The 21,189-nt window shown below is 34.2% G+C and overlaps 1 protein-coding gene across 4 annotated transcripts in view; it reads right to left on the bottom strand.

The window, feature by feature from the left end:
• syt1 (synaptotagmin 1) overlaps positions 1 to 21,189 on the bottom strand; it is a 269,823-nt gene that overhangs the window by 195,699 nt on the left and 52,935 nt on the right. The gene's annotated exons all lie outside the window — the stretch shown is intronic.

Below are 21,189 nucleotides of genomic sequence, written 5' to 3'. Positions count from 1 at the left end.
CACAAATAAGATTCTGTATCACAAGAGGTCACAAGCAGCTCTCTCACCTACTTCCTAGTCTAGTGTGAAGCCCCACCACCTTTCTTTGCTGAGCTCTCCTCTCTCTCTCTCTGTGCAGACGGTCAAAGAGATGCCTGCTGCGCATGCTTGCTGCCTCTGCTCCAATGAAAATCAATCAGGCATGCACAGTTAACACCTCTTTCACTTTACGCACAGTCAAGTAGCAGGGAGAGTTGAAGTTGAGCTGCTTGTGATACAGAATCTGCATGAGACTAAGTGCTGGGAGGAGGGTATATTATTCTGGGCACTATTTAGAATCATTTTAGAGATTTACTTATTCTTTAAGAGAAACAACCCAATTTAATGGTGATAGCTTTGCTTCAGGATATTAAAGAGGAATTAATCATAGGCGGTAATCAAATTATGAGACTAGACTTGTCATGAATATTTTATTAAACCCTTCAATACTATTTTTACATGTAAAACCTATATAAGAAATCTCTGCTTTCAAAATAATGTATTTTTTACAGATACATTTGTTCTTAAATCAGCAGAATTAGTAAGTTATCAGCCATGGAATGCAACCAATTTTCCGCCTCTTATGCCTGATGGCTTGGTAGCATAGATCACACAAAGCTTCTATCTAAAATATTTATATTCTTCAGTACTACCACATGTAAGTCTTATTCTACTTGTGATTGGCCTGTGTCATGCTGTAGAGCCAGCAAAACAAATCACTGGCAAGGGCTTCTGACTAGCAAATAGCTATTAGCCTACACAGGAGCCACTGCTAAATTGCCAAGTAAGTGGTAGCCTTGGTAACAGGTAATTATAGCACCTCTGCAGTCTACCTACAGTACTAGTGCATGGAATTTAGACTACATGAAGAAAATTTGCTTTTAAAATCAAATAATGATATATTTTTATTAAATAAAAATGTTTCAAGCCTTCAATATGCTTTCTGGTCCTTGAAGTAAAATATTTTAATGTTTTCAACCAGCAGACAATTACAGCAAGAGATGCACTTTAAGTAGAACTACAAAACCTTGAAATTACCTAGAGCAAGATTCTAAGTTAATCCATCCTCTCATGTTAAACCATGCAATAAAAGTATTCCCAAGATTTTTGGTTTTCCGAAACAGCCTGCCGTTATATTGAAATTAAGTGAAGAAAGACATATGCACATGATGAAGTTCTAACTACGCTTAGCAAATGTGAGAATAGGTTAACAAACCATGAAACATATTGCATATACAGTGAATACATTACAATTCCCAATTTTAAAACAAACAATTATTAAAAGAAATCCGTTGGGCATCAGCTGATTCAAATGACTGGTTTATTTTACATTTTAGTACACATCTAAAAGACGTTTTAATAGTATTTTAAACTCTAAATTCTAAACACTGACTTTCTACAAGAACAGTAATTATATCAGAATAGATCAATCATCTTATACAATTTATGATCTTGTCCAGCTTCCATCCTAAAGCATCTTAAAGAAGTTTCATGGCTACCCCCCTGCAGTACATGTGTATCCTCAAACTGCCTTGCAAAACATCAGAAACAGGCTTGTGTTTCAAGATAATGAATCAGACCATGGCTGAAGATGTGCCAGTTAGAAACACAAAGCACAGGGGAATGAATGTTCATCCACTGATTCTATAAAGCAAGTTAAGCTCAACACTTACTTCTCTACTCATCTGGTATTATATAGCATTGCCCTTAACATTTTCATGAAGACCGCCCTTGTATGTATCTTGGTATGGAAATGACCTCCATTACATTTCCTTAGTTGAATTCTCATTGACCCTCAAATACAAGCATTTTACATCACAGGAGTCTTAAAATTGTTTTTGTTTTTTTCCTATTGATCTTGTCGGTTGTAATTGTAGAATTCTAGACACGTCTTTCTTGTCTTTTTCCCCTATAGTCCTATAAACAAATATATGATACAATAGCTTTAGTGATGTATGGCCCACCTTTTCTCAGCTTAGATTTGATTATATATGAAAACCTTTTCAAATTAAACATGCAAATTAAAAACTGAGAAATCTTAACAACATACCATGCTTATGGTGGCAGAGATGCAAATGGTGAGAAGCCGAAAACAAAGCAGAGGTAGAGAAACAAAGGACTTTTTCCAGGATCTTATTAAACTAAGGCATGGTTCCCACGTTACTTGCAAAAAAGCACGGACACTTATAATGCATGTATGTTGCTGGGTTGCAACAATCATTGCCACATGATTTAGCAATGTTAAGTTACACAGAACGATAGATAGATATATAGATAGCTAGACAGACAGATAGATAGATAGATAGATAGATAGATAGATAGATAGATAGATAGATAGATAGATAGATAGATAGATAGATAGATAGAGGCTGTATGAATAATTACAGGCATACAAAATAGATTTCTTCTTTAACTATGTTTCAGCAAATCTTATTAATAATAATGGCTTAAAAAATACAAAATAATATTTTTCTTATGCAGTTTTTCTGCTCCTTTGAAGTAGATAAGTATATTTCCATTACATTCCTTACTTTGATGTATGCATACAGATCCTTAATTTTCAGAACACTGCTTGTTTTCTAGAAGCTTTTAAATCAGAAACATATTTATTGGGCATGAACCATAAAGTTTAATGTGATATAGAACATGACTCAGGCACTGTGCATAGATAATTAAAGAGAAGGAAGTTATTGTAAAATTTCAAGCACAGCGATAATTGACTGGCAACACCAGTGTTTTCATATTTATCCTATATTTGATATCTGCACTATGCACACCAGTGAGACAATACACAAAAGGATTTGTATGATGAGATACCTGCTCTGGAGTTCCACTGGCCAATGGATTTTATCAGTAAAATGTATTGACTGAATGCAACTACAATGCGGTTTACAGCTTATCAATCAAGACTGTCACAGTGATACCCCTGCTTGCCTACTATAATGAGCTTAATGGGTTTCATTAGGTACGTTTCACAGACTCATTCTTTGCTAGTCTGGGAGAAACTTTAGGCAAAGCATCTGAACTTTAAACTTAGATGGAAAATACTACTATGCATGTAAAACTATAAATGCTTAACCGGCAAAAGTATGTAGTTAGGCAGTTGCAGATGAAAGAAAAATGTCAAAAACATTCTGCAGTATTAACAATGGTTACATGAACAATACAACTTCCTTGTGAATAATTTATTTGCTATGGAAATGCAAATCATCACTGAGATAGCAACTGAAGGTTTCTTTTTGTGCATAGCTAACAATGTTCTTCATGGCTTTGCAGTTTTTATTCACAGATTTGGCTCCTTCAAAACTAGATTTTGGAGCCTCAAACTATAAAATATCCATAGAGAAAACAGTGTGATGCTGATGGCCTTGTGGGAATATATGAAACTGTAAGCTTAGATGCAAAGTTAACCATTGTTAAAAAAAGCATCATATAAAAAAGAGAGTGCTTTTTTATTTTAAAAAAATTGCTCGAATATTACACTTCGAGATCTGTTGAACAAATTATTTATCATGGAATTATAGACACCATTGTCTTGCTTTGAAATATGACACATGGACTTCTATGGACTTCCCTAGTAACTATGATCAGCTATTAATACATTATGTAAAATTAATAACAGGTTCTTTCATCTCAGCTTTATTTGTGGATGTTTCCAGATAAAAATTACATGGTTAAAATAAAATATCTAACAGTTGCCCTAGAAATTAATGCAGAAAATCATGAGCACTCTATTTTGGAACAGCTCAAAATGATACGATAAGTTTTCCCATTAGACTGTGCAGAACAAATTGGTTCTAAAGTGTGAATGAGCCTAATCTGACCATCTTATGATTCTGAAACAGACAAAGCTATTTGCACACAGCTTTCCAAAGCATTAGTTACACAACTACTTACTGATTCCTTGCAAACTGTGATCTATCTAACGTGGATCAGAAGGGATTAGTCAAAGTGGAAAAAAAGGTCTCACACACACAAAAGCACATCTGCATGCTTATGACAATCTTGGTTCAAGTAATTTGGAGGGTGTTTTGATGCAAAATTAAATTTATTTCTCCCAAATTAAACATCAAGGCTTTAAACATTTAAGTCATTAAAATAGGTGAGAAAACTTTGAGGAACTCTAGTCTATACAATATGCAAAACCAGTCCCAATTTTGGTATGTTCCCCTGTTGGCTTGACCAAGTTTCCCACATACTGTATCAGTCTAACCACAGTAATGCCCAAGTCAACTAGTTAGGCTAAGAATCACTACATGAATAAGATATATTCAGAATATTTTAAATTTAAAAATATACTGAGGTATATTTATATAAACATATAAATTGTTGTAAATGCCACACAGTTCAATCCACCAAAATAACCTGGCTTGTAATTTCTTTTTTATTTACTACATTTCAGAGCATCATCAAAATGAATGGATCTTTTTAAAGGCACAGATAAGTTAGTCCTGCAACTGAATTCACTTATTTTCCCTTTTTTTTTGTATCTTAAATATACAATAATTAAATAAACAACAATTAAGCAGTGCTACAAACAGAACATTTATTGGATATTTACATTAAAAATTCAACAAAAATTAATACCATACCAAACAACCAAGGTACTTCCTAGTGCCATATGACCCCATGCTCTGCCCTCCTTGCACATTTTGTCCATTGGTTGCTTCATCAGAGGAGGTGTGGCATTAAGGAGTCATTGTCGTAAACGCAATATTATTGTTAATTCCACAAAGTTTAATCCACCAAAAAAAAAATTTTGTTTTTTTAATCACTACATTCCAGAGCCTCATCAAAATCAACAGAATTTCATAAAGGAACATATATCTTTGTCCTGGTACTAAATTTATTGATCTTTCATAATGTTTCATACCAAATTCCCCATTTTTCTATTTCTCTCTTTCTCTTTGCTTTGCTTTTTCCATCCTACATTCTGCATCTCTCTCCATGCAACATGACTTTTGGCATTATCATTATTCTATTCTGTCCTGGCTAATTAAGTATACAGATAGTGGCAGGTCAAGCGACTGGGCACCCTAGGCAACCTGGTATGCCACCTCGCCCCTGCGGGGGGGGTCATTGCCCCCACCATGTTATGATAACCGGGGGGGGTAATGACAAGGGAGCACAGTATAAAGGTAGACAGGAGAGGTTCCTGCCTGGCACCCCCCAATTGTTGCGCCCCAGGCAGGTGCCTCTTCTGCCTACCCCTAATTCCGGCCCTGTCTACAGATAATTTTAAAATAAGGTTACTTCCCATCTAATGGAAATAGTTACTTAATTTTGGTTTATTTCATTTATTACATTTTGGAATCAGATAGACATAAACCCTAAGCGATTGTTATCAATATTACCATTCAAAAAAGGATATGAGCAAAATGAAATCCACATGCCTATAGCTGCCAGACTGCAGTTAAAAAGTGTCAGATAATTAAATAAAAAGAAGAGAAGCCTAGACCTTTCATAGTGATTAGATCTGTCAGGCAAACCAGTGTTTGATAAGGATGTGCAGTCAGAGAAGTCGGTTTAATCATATTGCTAGCTTTGTAATTTAACATGAGGAATTGGTTGAAGGAGGGAACCACTTCATTTGTCATTAAAGACACACACATTTGTCAGGGTAATTAGGACAACTTACATGCAACAATGGTATTGGCTAACCAATATGTTAACCATAAAGCCTTCAACCATCAAAGCCATAAGAATCATATTGCATATCACTAGGCTATATGTACCGGGTAAGTGAATAGTGAACTGTTTGGACCACAATAAAAAAGTGGGGCACATTTACTAACTGGCCAGTTTTCCCTAGTGCAGAAAGCTAGGGCAACCAAACATTTGCTTTGTTTCTGTAGCTGGCTGAACATAGTTAATCATTGACTGGTTGCAGAGGGATACTGCTCAAATGTAAATATGGCCAGTGTCAGTAAATGCAATAGAATAAGCTTTCTCTCTCTTTTTTATTTTGTGTTACTTCTTCATGCCTTGCTCTTTCTCTCTCTCTCTTAACATACCTTCTGCCAGTCTCTATAGAAAATGTCTTCATCTCTCCGACTGCTATTATTACAGGATAATACACTATATGGAAAATGTAATAAGAGCAGAATAACATTTGCCTAAAAAAACTCAGTGCAACATACTTTTATTCAACAGCATTGTAAGTATTGTACATATCACATTTTGTACAACCTGCTTAAAGGTGGTGTATTTTTGTGGGTAAAATAATAAGAGCATTTTCAGAAACACCTTTTTTTCTGTACAAAATGTGCAGTTTTCAAGTGGTTAATGGTTGGACCAGAGGTGTAACTACAGAGGAAGCAGACCCCGCACTTGCAGGGGGGCAGGAGTGTAGAAGGTCTAGTGAGGCCCTAATTAATTACCAGTTTCAATATATTGTGATAGAATAGGTGAACTTACCACTACACACTACTCAGCTTTGCAAAACTAACGTAGATTTGTTCAATGGAAAACTTACTGGTACCATGCATATATTTCTGTTATCCTTGAGATAAAGTACCTGTAGAGTTAGAGTATGTGCTGGGATATAAAACCACCGTGAAAGGTTTGGGGACATGGGAAGTAAATGTATTTCTCTATATTTTGTTAAACTTTGTACTTTAACCAGTAAAGCAGATCTATGCCAACTTTTGACAGAGATTTTTTTTCTAGTCCTTGGTTAAACAAAGCATACTTTTTTTTTTTTCTTTCTTTTAAGATAGAACTGGGATTTACTTGTTTTCTATTAAGAAAAACGTGTGGTTCATCAATTCCAGACTTGTCACGGCTCATTATCTATAGATCATCATGAGCATCTTTGCGTTTAAAAAAAATATGTCACTGCATCTGCCTGTGTGCTTTCCTGCACCAAAGCACATAAACTTTTTAAACAAGACATATCTTCTCCTAGACCATTTTAGTTCTATATAGTATAGTTCTACACTGATATTTTATAAAAAATAATAAAATGAAGGTTTATTCATTTATTATAGGATGTCTTTTATAGAGTATAATGTCTTTACAAAAAATATGTGCAAAACTAATATTAATCCTCCCTTTGCTTGCAAACTTTGAACAGTTCATAGCATTATACATGTGTCTGCACATGAATGTATTTTGCTCAGCTAGCAAGTACAGGGAAAAAAGTCAACTGACTAATAACATTTTCTTTTAAGACTGCCACTGATAACTGATAACATTCTCATAAAATGATCTGTGACAACTACTTCTGACTCAACTGCTAATCCCGTAGTGGGAGAATTCAGCAATGAGGTGATGCTGATGTTTCTTTCTTTATAAACTCAGACCTGAACTAACACAAATAGGATGACTGTCAGTCACCTAACACCTCCAGGTACTGTGTATTTCTTGGCTTATTCACTGCAACATACATTATACTCTTGTACTGTATGAGCATGTCCACTTTATGATTTAGATTTGAAATGCAAGCATTCTGTTAGACCAGACTTAGTTGCTCAATGTTTTTGTAGTTCTGGGGAATTGGTGTTCATTTATGCCATTAATTGATGCTCTATATTGACTAGAACTTCTTTGATTTATTTTCAGACTCCAACTTAATCTTAGAAATACATACAATGTTGTGATTACAAGGACTACTATACATTGTTTCTTTTTTTTTAACTTGTATTTTTATTATGTATTGAAAATATTAATGTCAGGAGAGATAGAGTGCAGCCAACATTCATGTGCACCTAAATATCTGTTTAGTCCTATTGCTGTGGCTAAAAATTGAGAACATGTAAAAAAGATCATAAAAAGATATTATTTGAAAATACCCTAGTTATATTATACAATATTATCGTGACTAATATGATTTTTTCGTAAGCAGTTTCATGATATTTGCAATCTTCAGAAATTATTGTATCCAATCCGAATTTTTCCCATTTGGGATTCGAACTCATGTTTTAATGAATCGGCCCCTATGTGTGTAAACTAAATCTAAACTATGTTCAGATCTTTAAGATCCCCTCTACTTGGTTACTAATATTTGGCTTCCTTAAATCTATTTGTTCATTTTAAGTAAAAGTAAACTTGAAAAGAACTGCAAGATGTAAATCAATGAATACCTTCTTTCCCAATCTGATCTAAATGTCACAGAAGATAGAATGGAGAATAACATAAACCCTAAGATAATATTTCATGTTCATATTGTTCTGCACTAAACCATTGTTTACTCTAACAAAATGTCAAAATGTAGCTGAATAAAAAAATGTTTTTTTTTTATTCTACCAATTACTACAGGAAAGAATAGAAAAAGACTGTAGAGAAGATGAAAGGAGAAAAGAAAGCTTGGGTATTGTGTATTAGAGGGAAATCAAGATAATCTAGGTTATTATTATAGTTACTGAAGGAATAATTTTGTAGATATGGAAATAGATAATCTGTGACATATTATATTAAATAAAGCCACTTAAGGCCATAATGTGTAAGTTGTTTAATTTAACCCATTAAAAAAAGTTTGGACACCTTTAATCATTCCCTTTTATATTGTTAATACAATCTTTGTGCATCACTACTATGTTCAATTTCAAGTTGCCTCTGTTGCTGTCTTTTTATATAGTCTTTGGATGTTCAAAAATAATTGAATGAGGTTTTTTTTTCTAATTTTTCTACATATCTTCATACTTTAGCCTTTAGCAATCATTTGATAAGTAGGTGTTGACCCTAAACGTAAAATGTCAGCACAGCTGCTAAGCACTGCAGAATTAAGTACATCCAGTGGATTAACTTTACAATTCTGAAAATGTGACAGATTAGCGAGCCAGATTTCAAGATTTGTATGCCTTATTTTAATGATGCTATTAAATTACTTAATACAAACTTGAAATTTTCTGTAAGAATTTGCATGTGACACATCACACAAGCCAGGGAACAGATGAAGAATATAAATTAAGTGTAGGAAATAATTAGCATTATATCCCCCATATGTAATAAAAATCACTTAGGTTGCCCAGAAGCAGTAATCCATAGCAACCAATAAGATGTTTTCTTTTAAGCAGTAAATTCTACTTGCTACTTTCTATGGGTTACTGTCCTGGGCAAATTTATATTACATAACCCCATATATATCTTATAAACATTTATTGCAATCCCTTCCTCTACATTACATTCCCAAATACATTATACCAGCACAATACTCAACTTTTTGCATTAAGGCCTAATTTGCATACCTTACACAACACTAAAAACTGTCCATTTAAAAGGTGACTACCAAAATCACAGTCATAGGTATTTTTATATAGTAACAGCAATAAAAAAAAACTCCTCAAAACCAAAATGATTTGCATGTAATATATTGGCACTTTTAACAAACAGTAACAGCTGCTACTGCCATTATCTGGGGACCACACAGCCCACTGGACTCTCATCAAGGATGCATCGCAGGTTGCCAATTAAACAATTCTTTAATATTTATCTTAACGGAATTCTAAATAACTGTGCTAGCAGCTTGACTAATGTCACTAACAAAAGCACATTTTCAGCTTTTTTATTAAAAGTTATACATATCCTATAAACACTTGATTAGCATTACAATACTAAAAACAACGCTATCCCAACCACACAGCAGAATGTGTGATGATCCCTATAGCAGCATCTGATGTAAAGATCTAAAGTCCAAGTAATCCAAACTAAATTACCAGTGTGTCTTTGAAATACATCTACACTATAACATGGATATCATGGTATCAACTCACATACACCTGATATACCATAGGGATTGCAGCCAAGCATCTGCCTCTGCTTCTCAGCACAGAGATAGTAGAAGCAATCATGTATGCTTTTGGACCCTTCTGGCCTTTTCAAAGAGGCAGTGTGGGGCTTCTACCTGAAGTTTATACAAAGTTCCATCATCTAGTAAAAACAACTTTAAGGGACTGTCATGTCAAATCCCCTAGTCATAGATTCATAAATTAAAAATGCTCCATGAAAACATTACAAACCAATTATACACAAAACACCTTATCAGGGTCATATTGCCACCACCATTCAGGATCACATAATTATACATTTAATTTTATTCATAAAGAGATGGGCAGCCACAATAGCTGAAATACAACAAAGGATTCCATATACAAATTGCTTGCATCCATGTGAGCTCAACTGTACTTCAGAATGTAAAAAAGCCCCAATATTTCTTAATAAAAACAAAAGGCAAAACATATGTTTGGCACAAACTCTATTCATTGAACTAATGTTGCAAAGCAGGGTATGCTGCCAGGGACTTGTATATAAAATAAATGATAAATATAGAAGCAATATGATCTCTTTAACCATACAAGATTTCTACACAATTACTTCCCCAAATGGCTTAAAAGGCCCCCAATAGTTCTCTTTAGCCTCACCAAAATGTAGTACATGGATCTGCTCCAAGGTTTAACCAGAATTAAATAGGCAACTGTTTGTAGAGAAAATCTATAGCATGATCTTGTGTCAGACATGATTTATCCCTATCTCTGTAGGCCATGCATAGCAATCTCTGTTTGCAGAACACTTGACTAGTCGTGCAGGATTCTACCTTTCGTACAGTTAATAGTAAGGGAGACAGGGCTTGCATACAGATCTAATATTGTTAAGGCTCTGAAAGTCAGTTCAAAATAGTGGTAGTGAAATCTATATATTTTTAAAAACTTCACATTAATGATTGCTCTCCTTTCCATGAATACTGAGTTTTGCAAAAGGTATTTGAATGTATTACATATATTATTCAAGGTTACCTCCACATGCTGATAACTCTCTCTCTCACTCTATGGAGTGTCAAGCTGCAGACAGCCTTGCTACTCTAATGATCATTTGCAGCCCAACACTAACTATGAGAAAGAGATAGGCTTAAAGAAGCTTTATACAAAAGCAATGGTACATCTAAAGGCAGTTATTCATCCAAAATGGAGACACAATTTTTCTATGACCAGTATCCCTTTAAAAGGTGCAACTGGCTTTGAAAGAAAGCTAATACATACAATCTAAATATTAAGTATGCATTAAATTAAATATTTCATTTTCACTGAGCTGTTAACGCTACAATACAATGTCCTTTCATTTTTTTTCCCTTTGATTATTCCAGTTCACTTATTTCTGCTCAGTAACTGGGGCATGATTTTCTGGGAAGGCCAGCATCTGCGTAGCGAACTGTAAGAGCTGTCTAGCAGTTGTGACCTAAATTCATGAAATAATATGCATAGATTTAGATGATGCTTAATTCTATGCGCAGCTTGAGAACCTTTCATTTTCTAATGCTGAATGAAGGCACAGAATCAAGGCAGATTTATATTTGAGTATTATCAGTATGCCCTATACACACACAAGCAAATATGTAAGCACACACATATAGAGTATGGATACTGATTATTTCATACATTTTATTTTTACAGGTATAAAGCCATGGCAACAATATGCATCATGCCTTATCCCTATGCATGTTTACAGTTTATATATCAAGTTGGAAGCCTGGCCTAAAAAATGGCAATGTTTTGTTCAATAAAATAGTTTTCCGTTACTCTTTTATAGTTCATTCAACAAAATCAAGGTATTGTAAGCGGTTTGTAGTGATGAGTGAATCTGTCCTCAAAAATTTCAGAAACTGCACGAGACACAGGTACCATGCAACTTTTTGTGCTGCATGACTTTTTTACGCAAACTTGCTCTTTTTTATTAAACTGCACACCTTTTTTTATGCTGCCGCAAATCTTTACTGTGAAATTCTGAAGCAATTTTGCAAAACAATTCGCCAGTGACGAAATGCGAAATTTCATTGCAAATCCATGCTTGCCAAAAAAATTTTCTCGCCACTAGTGGTATGTTTTCCAACCTTATCAAAACAGCTGTGCCATATAGGCATACTTTTACAATTATTTAAATGAGTATTTTATATAAATGAAAAACATGTTTTCTTCTAGGAACTCGCATAGACAAAGTTAAAAAGATGTTAAATGCCATATAATCTATACACATTATTTACTACAGTGTCTGTCTCGGGATGTACATATCACCATTCTTGGAGAGTTTCATGGCTGCACCACCTGCAGTATGACTCCAATTAATTATTGTGAAAAATGATTTGCAGCATTCTGATGCCAGGAAAAAGTTCTGCCAAGAAATCACTAGAATTGATGACAAAATATTTTATTTCATCCATCTTTTTCCGTTTCTTGCTCTTCAAATGCCAGAACTTGCCTGCTGAGTATGTAGGAGGGGAGAGTTAGGTATAGCTATGCCAACTCTAAGCATTATAATGTAATGAATATGGCAGATGCATTTACAAATTAGATTGTATGTAATCTACAGTATATTTCACAACACAAATAACAATAAATTATATATATATATATATATATATATATATATATATATCACTACAAACAATATCATAATTACCAGTTCTGTGTAAATAGGCTGAGGCAGACAAATTCAATAATTATAGGGAAAGAACCATATACATGAAATCAATACAGGTATAATGTTAGGTTCATTAGCAAACTATAATGTGAACACAATTATTCTCTCTGTAAAAGAAATGAATCAAGCAACAGGTATATGCCATAATAACAAAATTAACCATTTTAAAATCAGAATTCACCTTTCAAATGTGGAATGTTTGCAGAAAAATAGCCCTGTATTGAGAATACTTTATGCAGGTAGATATGGTTGCAATGACTTTCACCAAAACAAGAATGACTATATAATTTTTTTTTAAAAAAATATTTGCAATCAGCAGTACTACGTACACAAGCTAGCCAAGTCACTAAATAGAAACACATCAATGACTTTAGTTTCTGTCACCGCACATCCTTCCCACAGACAGTCTTTGACCTCTGTCAGTAACCCAAAGCAAGAAGAAGCTCATTCGTTTATTTGATGCTAAAATACAATCTAAAAGCCTAAACTATGACTGTGACCTTCAATTTATATGAGATAACAGAAAACATGATCAAGTCTATGGAAGGAGACCAGAGTGCAGATGGAAGCAAAACATGCTATCTTTACTGCAACATGGTAAAAATACTAACAAGCTGTCAAGCAAAGGCCAGATTGTGATTCTTGGTAGTCAAATACATTTATAGGGAATCATTCTAGAATACAAAGGTTTTCTTAATGTCAGCCATTTCCTGTTTTGTACTTCAATATATATAAATACAAATATCTTGTACAATTTCTGTAGCATAAGCCACCATACTTAATAAAGCAATAAGACAAACATGATGTTTCTCCTTTTTGTACAGTACTTTACCCTAAAAATCTAAATTTAGTATTAACAATTAGTGATGAGCGAATCTGTCCCGTTTTGCTTTGCCATAAAATCCGCGAAACGGCAAGAAAATTTGTGAAACGGCGAAAAATTAGCGAAACGCATTTGGTGCGCAATTTTTTTGGGTCATCCGCGGCTATTTTTTTGTTGTCTGCATCTATTTTTTGTCGTTGCGGCTATTTTTTTGCCACCCTTTTTCTTGACGAGACCGTGCCCATTTTGACAAGGCCGCGCGGCAAATTTTCACTGAAGTTTCGCAAGACAATTCGCCAGTGGTGAAATGCGGCAATTCGCTGTGAGTCCATTCCTAGCAAAAAAAATCGCTCATCACTATTAACAATTTCTATATATGACACTCTTTATAAGCACCCTTTACATTAATTTCAATGCATGTCTAGCAAAATGAATATGATGTTTCAGTTTAATAGTCAATTTAAAACATCTAACCTTATCTTTAAAAGAAAAAATCTATTGTTAGGGGATATTACTTTCAATAGTATTTGCTGCAAAATAAATCCATGGTCTCCCACATAAGGCAGGTGCCAGGTAGTTCATTTGAAATGTTAGGCACAGAAATCAGTTTTAATTAGCTCCCGAGAACATATTCACACTAAAAAGCAATGGAATCATCACTTCCCTTTCACATCTCTCTCCTTGTCAGAGAAAGATGTATTAATATACATTTTGTTGAAGGAATATACATTAAGATGTTTGCCTAAATTTAGAACTTTAGAAAACCTAATGCAGTAATTTTATTTACACCATTACAATGATTTTAACCATCTCATGGACAGATGTAGCCTATGACAAAAAGTCAGCCACTGTAAACACAAGGGATCAAAGGGCCAACTGAATTGCGTGTTCCATATTAACCACTAAGCTTCAGTGGTCATGTGACTTACCAATAAGCCATTGTAAAGGGCACAGTAAGGTTTGCACTTAAAAACAGAATAATTCAGTATAATTTATGCATAATATTTATTTCAGTTGGTGGAATAGACCACTTCATTATTTTAATAGATCTCCAGTCTCAACAAGTGAATTTGTTCTGGTGTCATAAAAAGAACTGCTAGTAATTGTAAAAAACAAGTAAATAGTGAACAAGAACCACCCTAAACATTTGCTTATAGTCAGCACAAAGATCCATCTTAAACCTATGTCTAGCCATGCGAAGGAAACAGTTCAGCATGACAATTTTAGTATCCCTTTATTACACATTGCTCTATTTTTTTGCGTATTGCTTGTCACTTTAAATGAAAATTAATTTGAAAGCTAACTCGGACATTATGTTCTTTTTAATTTGATATGACACATTCATGTTAGCATTTTTCTTTCTGTAGCTGGAGCTTTTCATAAAGATTTTTCCAATGTGTCCCTCTTTGGCCACATAAATGCTGGGATGAATGTCATATTACCTATCTGGGAATAGTCCAATGTATATTCCATAATACTACTCAAAAACTGTTCTTCACGGCAACAACATGAAGACAGAATTAAATTATGCAGAAATAGATGAGTCATTGTTACAATTACAATGACAGTCTGTGTGAAATCCAAAATAAATTGGGGATGTAATTTGCAGCATAAAAGAACTGCCGACATTGACGTGCCGTTCCAATGCTTCAAAAATGTCCCTGCAAATAACAGCTAGGATTGCTACAACTGGCACTATACATGAAATGAATGATTAATTGTCACACAGTTTAGGTAACATTTAGCCAAGAAAATAGCTTTGTTTTTAAAGCCAAATCTGCATTGTGCTGTGGGACAGATTCCATTGTTCAGATGGTATTAGTGATGATAACTGTCATTATAATATAAAGGTAATGCCAAAATAGAGTGCAGTGGATTCTTTAATTTAAGCTACCTTCTTTTCAGAATAAAAACCTCCTGACCATCATTTATTATCCAGGATATATCAATCCAAACTAATGTCTTGGCAGGCACTTTGCATTTAAGCTGTATTTATTAAATTCCAGTTTAAAGCTAACAGAAACTGACTATATTTTTGACCCCAGTAAATGGCAATAAATGTAAAAAACAAATACAGTTGAATACGCAAGAACAAGAAAAGTCACTTTTTGCACCCCCACCTAAAATGTTGTAGTCTTAAAACACTTGCAAAAAACAACTCCAATGTTTCATAAAAGTATAGTATACAGTATAAGTATAAAAATTTTATAATTGATCTGTGTCAGATCAGGGTTTTTTTGTAAAATATTTATTCTAGCTGTTTACCCCTTTAATAAATAAGCAACCTTGAAAGTTGCTAGCTTCTACAAAAAGGCCACAAGACCAGCAGTCACAGTGACTGTAACAACATTGCATATAGCTCCAAATTCCATGATGGCAAACTATTGCATTAGCATTATAAGCCCCTTGGGGTCTGAAATGTGTTTAGATCCTCTTTTCTACAGAGAAATCTGTGCACTACAAACTCTCTGTGTAAGAAAATGATTATTGATCAGTCGATCATCATTAACTGACTTATACACCAGGACTAAAATGGCTAGCATGAGAATGAGAATGATCCCTTGACACAGACACAATGAAGTCATTTCTCTTGTGTGAGAAGCTAAATTGATCCAGCAGAACGTAATGATTCATTGACCTCTTTTTAGAGTCAGTACTTCATAAGGACCTCAGAAAGCTGAGGTTTTTTTTATATCTTTCGTAATTTCTTATGTTGTACAGTGCCTTTAAAATTGTACTAGAAATGCATAAGCAATTTTAAAGGCAGAACAAAAGTAAAAATGTGTATTCCACAAAGGAAGGAAGGTGTAGTGTATGATAAAAAAAAGCCAATCTATACTTCTATGTTCTTATTTAAAAATGTCTATACACTTACAGGGGATGAGTTAAAGGGGTATTCAAAGAAGGTTGTGTGGGGATCCAGTTGCTGGCAGGACTGATTTTCCAATAATACATACTTTTATTTTTTTTATTTTTTCTTTATTTATATAAAAGTTTATATATATGAAGATTTGTTTGCAATCAGCTATATTTGTGACTAATAGTGACTAATTGTGAATAGTCTCCGGTCTCTTTAGTCATGTATGTTTTCTCTTTGATTAGGTGTGTTATATTTTTTACGACATCACACATACCTCACAACTGTCCCACCTACTGCGGGACAGTCCCAATTTTCATTACAGAACTAGCAGTCCTGAAATACAATTTAAATGTCCCACTTAGTACCCACCTACGGTTTGAAGCCACTTGCAACTTGCTGATTACCACTGGACAAGGTTTTTCTCATTTGAAAGAAAGGGGGAAAATTAAAGATGGATGTGCATTTCTCAATTAAATGCTCTGCCATCTTTGATTTCCCCCCTCTCTTTTGATTTTTTAGTAAAATTTCAGCTAGGAAAAGAGAAGCAGAGCATGCATGGAAGCACTGGGAAAGAAGAATAAGTTTGTGGTATTCTGCTTGTGCAAGTGTAGGTAAGGCAAAGCTTTCAATCTATCCATTTCTGCAATGATCTTAATGACATGTGTGGGTTAATGTAGTGTTCATTGCCCATTTCTGCAGTGGTCCTAATGGCATGTCTGGGGGGGGTATGATCTTGGTTTTTTTATGGTCATTTAGGGGTGTGGCTTAAACATGGTTGTAGTCAAAATTTTTAAATGTTGGCAGGTATGCATCATACCCAATGGGAGCAGATGTTGTTAAGAGGCAAACTATAGTTACATTTTCTTTATTTAAATACGTAAACTTCATCGTAGAGAGTTGAGCCTAGAGTTCAAAAATCATGCTTATTTTCTGTCTTCTAAGAACACAGTTACACACTGATGCATGCACATATGAGCTGACACATATATACAAACTTACAAAATTGTTTATTTCACTTTTTAGTCAGGAATCAAGAGTAAGATCAATTAAATAATTTTCTTAGAAGAGTCACCTGGTAATCAAAACATGGTTTGATATCAATGAAGAAAAGGAAAGACAAGCTTGAGAGTTTATGTAGAAGTCAATGGGAGTTGTCCTAGACAAAGTCAAGCCATATCTTTAATTTGAGTTTCGAGTTTTATTTGAGTTTGTAAACTCGTAAATTTGAGTTATTTTATTCAAACGAGTTTTCCATATTAATAAATAAGCAAGCAATCACTTATTTTTAAATGTGAGTTTATTTGAATTACAAAAATAAAACTCAAAACATGATAAATAAGCCACACGACTTGTATGCTGCAGTTTAATTTTGTATTTTGGTAGTTACCCAGTAAGCCTAGAGTTCTTACAGGACAAAATGAAGAAGTCAATATTTTATTTTGTTCCAATTATTCACCAGCACTAATAAAATGTTCTTAAGCAAAGTTTTACAAATGGCAAAATTTGTTTCAGTGTATTTACAGGGAGTTATGGACTGCAGTTTGGGATTCAAAGACATTCATCAAAATGTTGCCACATTTAGGCAAAAGTAGTAACATTCATTTTACCAAGTAACTGGGCCTCAACATGATAACTAAGGCTTACTTTACAAGGGAAATGTTCTAAGATAATGTGTAAGAGGGAAAAGATAAGATGAAGGATCAATTAATTGATGTAGTACTAGCCTATAATAAAATAATGTTCAGTATAAAGTGAAGATTACACAGATTACAGGTTATTGTCTGCAACTTGATCTAAAGCAGTAACACAGAGTCATTAATAGCTCCTAGGATATCTTCCTTATGTCGCTTAATACCAGCATGCTTTTTTCCCTTAGGTAATCAAGCATGCTACTTCCAGAATTTGCTTTAAAGGAAAGAAATTATTTTAGAAAATAGAATTACAGTAATATCAATTAGTCCCTAGCATCAGTATCAAACAATAAAGTACTGTCATTTTATATTCCTATAAATATAGTGGATAGGAATGTCTTGTCTGATTTATTATAAACATAATTGTTTTGGATAGTTCACAGTGCAGTTAGCAGTTTAGAAGATGTTGAGGAAACTACAACTACAGCTACAAGATAAATTGTATAATTTAAAGCATTATTAAGAGGTCCTACTCTTAAATGGCATCTTTAATAGTGCAGCAAGAGAATGTGATTTGTTGTGTTTTACAGTTGTACCTTACTAAAACATTTTAATTTGCTTTAATAATAACTACTTCATATAGAAATTATTTCTTGAAAAATGGAACACTTTGCTATATATTTTTGCAAGATTCTTAAGGGATCAACAACTGGATCCTTCCGGTAATTTTTAAACATCAACCCACAATGTAGGATGTACCACTACTTATTAATATTGGTAACTGTTAAAATGTCTATTGTTCAGCTTCACATTATTTTAATTTTTATGGACCAACTTCCCAGTTTCTGAAGGTCAAATTTGCTAAGCAGACACAATGAACCTTCTAGCATTTTCCCTTGTCTTTGTCCTTTGCTTCAAACTTGTATCTGTCCTCGTGCTTCTCTTGAACCCATTACCTACCTGCTAACTTCCCAGTGTTGTTGAAACACAACCCTGAACATTTGCCAAAAACTGCTAATTAGCACTGGGAGTTTAAATAATAGCTGGTTACAAGATGGAAATTCTGGGATTCTAATGCCATGATACCATGTCTGAATGCACACTGGAACCAGGAAGCAAGTTTCAATGGTTAATTGTAGAACAAATACTCGACAATGTTACTCATTCTAATAAAAAAAAGGTTGCTATCAACTGGCCCATCTCTGCATCTTTGTATATTGTCATAAATTAGAGAGGTTACAAAGTTTCTAGAATAAATGTGAAAGAGTTGGCCCTCACTCTAAATGCAGTGCTGTCCATATTCACATGTGCTGCATCCATAGGCACCCCAGCACCTTTCTGTTATTCAGTATATACTGTTTAACAAGGCTCCAGATTCTGTATTCTGTATATTAAGTATGGGTAAGTCCTTGTGCTCCAGCCCAAAGGCAATTATGGTAGGTAATGGTTCATGATATAAAAACATTGGGGCTATTTTGTTTTACTTTGCCACTTTTGTAAATGAGCCCTGGTTCATTTTGCGTTCAAGTTTTTACCTCAACGACTCAACAAACCAGTTTCACCATAGCCTTGTGGCAAGCAGGAATGAAAACAACATCTACCTTCTAACAGCTCTGGAGATCATCAGGAAAACTTGACCTTCCATTATATAATCCATCTATTGATTTCAATTACGTATAGTGATGGGCGAAATGTTTCGCCAGGCATGGATTTGCGGCGAATTTCCGCACGTCCAAAAATTGTCGCAGGCGTCAAAAAAGAATAGTCACAGGCGTCAAAAGAATAGCCGCGCGACTAAATAATAGCCGTGGGCGACAAAATAATAGCCGCGGGCGTCAAAATAATAGCCGTGCAACAAAATAATAGCCGCACAACATTTTCGTCGTTTTGCAAATTTTTCGCCGTTTCGCGGATCTTTTGAAAGATTCGCTAATTTTTCGGCGAAGGGAAACAGAACAGATTCGCTCATCACTAATTACCTATTAAATCATCTAATATCAGTTATGTGATCATACTATTCATTAGAAATGATGATGTTTCCTTTACTATTGACATAGCAGAGATTGTTAGAAGCTTTAAAGGTGTGTATTATTAGGCTCTGTTGGTTTTTCACACATTAATGAAACTAATAAAACCTAAATGCTGAAATAGTTGATAATGTCTCTGCCCTATTTGAATATTGTAATTGGCATTAATGCACACTGAGGGAGTAAGAGAAAATTGGTGCCTTAGGCTTGTTTGTTGTGCTCAGAAGACCATTGTATTGAATTGTTGTTTTTCCTACTGAGCATCTTTTCATGTGAAAAGAACATCTAGAAACGTCTGGAGAGCGGACTATAATTATTTTGATCTTTGGCTTTATATATGAATCTGGCTGTGAACTTTTATTTGCAAAAAGATTTTAAAGTCTGTTATACACAGTTGAATCTCTGGGAAACAGAAGGAGGGAAAAATGAATGAACTACCAAATGAAAATTATTTTTTAATTTCTTATTGAAGAATTTAAGAAATAATGTTAGTATTACATGCACGTTAGTTATGCTATTTGTATATATATATATATATATTTATATACTGCTTCATAATTATATCCGGAAAATAGTATTAGAATTTAAAGAAACTCAGTCTAAATTCAGACGATTACCTACACATCCCAGAGGGATGTCTGGTTGGATGCTACAAGGTGCAGTAGATTAAAGCCATAGAGTAAGTTTGCTGTCCTTACCCTAGGGAAACTCTGTTGGCTTTAATATATAATTGATAAGAAGAGGCTGCTTTGTTGCATAATTGTCCTGTTGAACTTATGGGCCAAATGAGTTGCAGTGTTCATGCATGTTCATTTTTGGCCTCTCAATGCCTTATAAAGTATCTTTAGATGTAAAACAAAAACAATAACTAAGCCAAAAAGACAAATGGCACACAAAGGATTTAGAATTCTTCCAGTTAATGACAAATGCATTTTCTAAGTCTTGTTGCCCTTATCTTGTACATACATATATCTATTTTCAAAACATGTAAAAGAAAATTAATTTGTCAACAGGTCAAGCAACAAGTAAAATGCTAATGCAAGTCAGAGAGATATTGTGAGCTAGGTTATCTGGTTCATGCATCGATATGTATGCATAACACTCACATAATTTCTCCCTTATGTAACATAACACTAATAGTTTTAAAGTACATTTAGGAAAAAGAAGCAAGATAAATCATTAACTTTTGCTGGTGTTTATTAAAGCAAATAAATCTCTACAGCAAATCCTGTGTAACATTCTGCACTGTTTAATCCAAATATAGAGGAGAGCACCATAAAGCAGAATTCTGCTAAAATGCTATTTATTTCAGACCAAAACACACAACATGTTTCAGGCAATGTGACGCCCTTTATCAAGAGGAATTATATGCTAAGTCCTTGAATACACCCACACAGGTGTCACAAAGCTTCTTGTATT

The sequence above is a fragment of the Xenopus tropicalis genome, chromosome 3 (assembly GCF_000004195.4).
Source record: "Xenopus tropicalis strain Nigerian chromosome 3, UCB_Xtro_10.0, whole genome shotgun sequence".
Taxonomy (NCBI): Eukaryota; Metazoa; Chordata; class Amphibia; order Anura; family Pipidae; genus Xenopus; species Xenopus tropicalis.
Note: the sequence above shows the minus strand (reverse complement) of the source record. Positions and strands in the feature narration are given on the sequence as shown.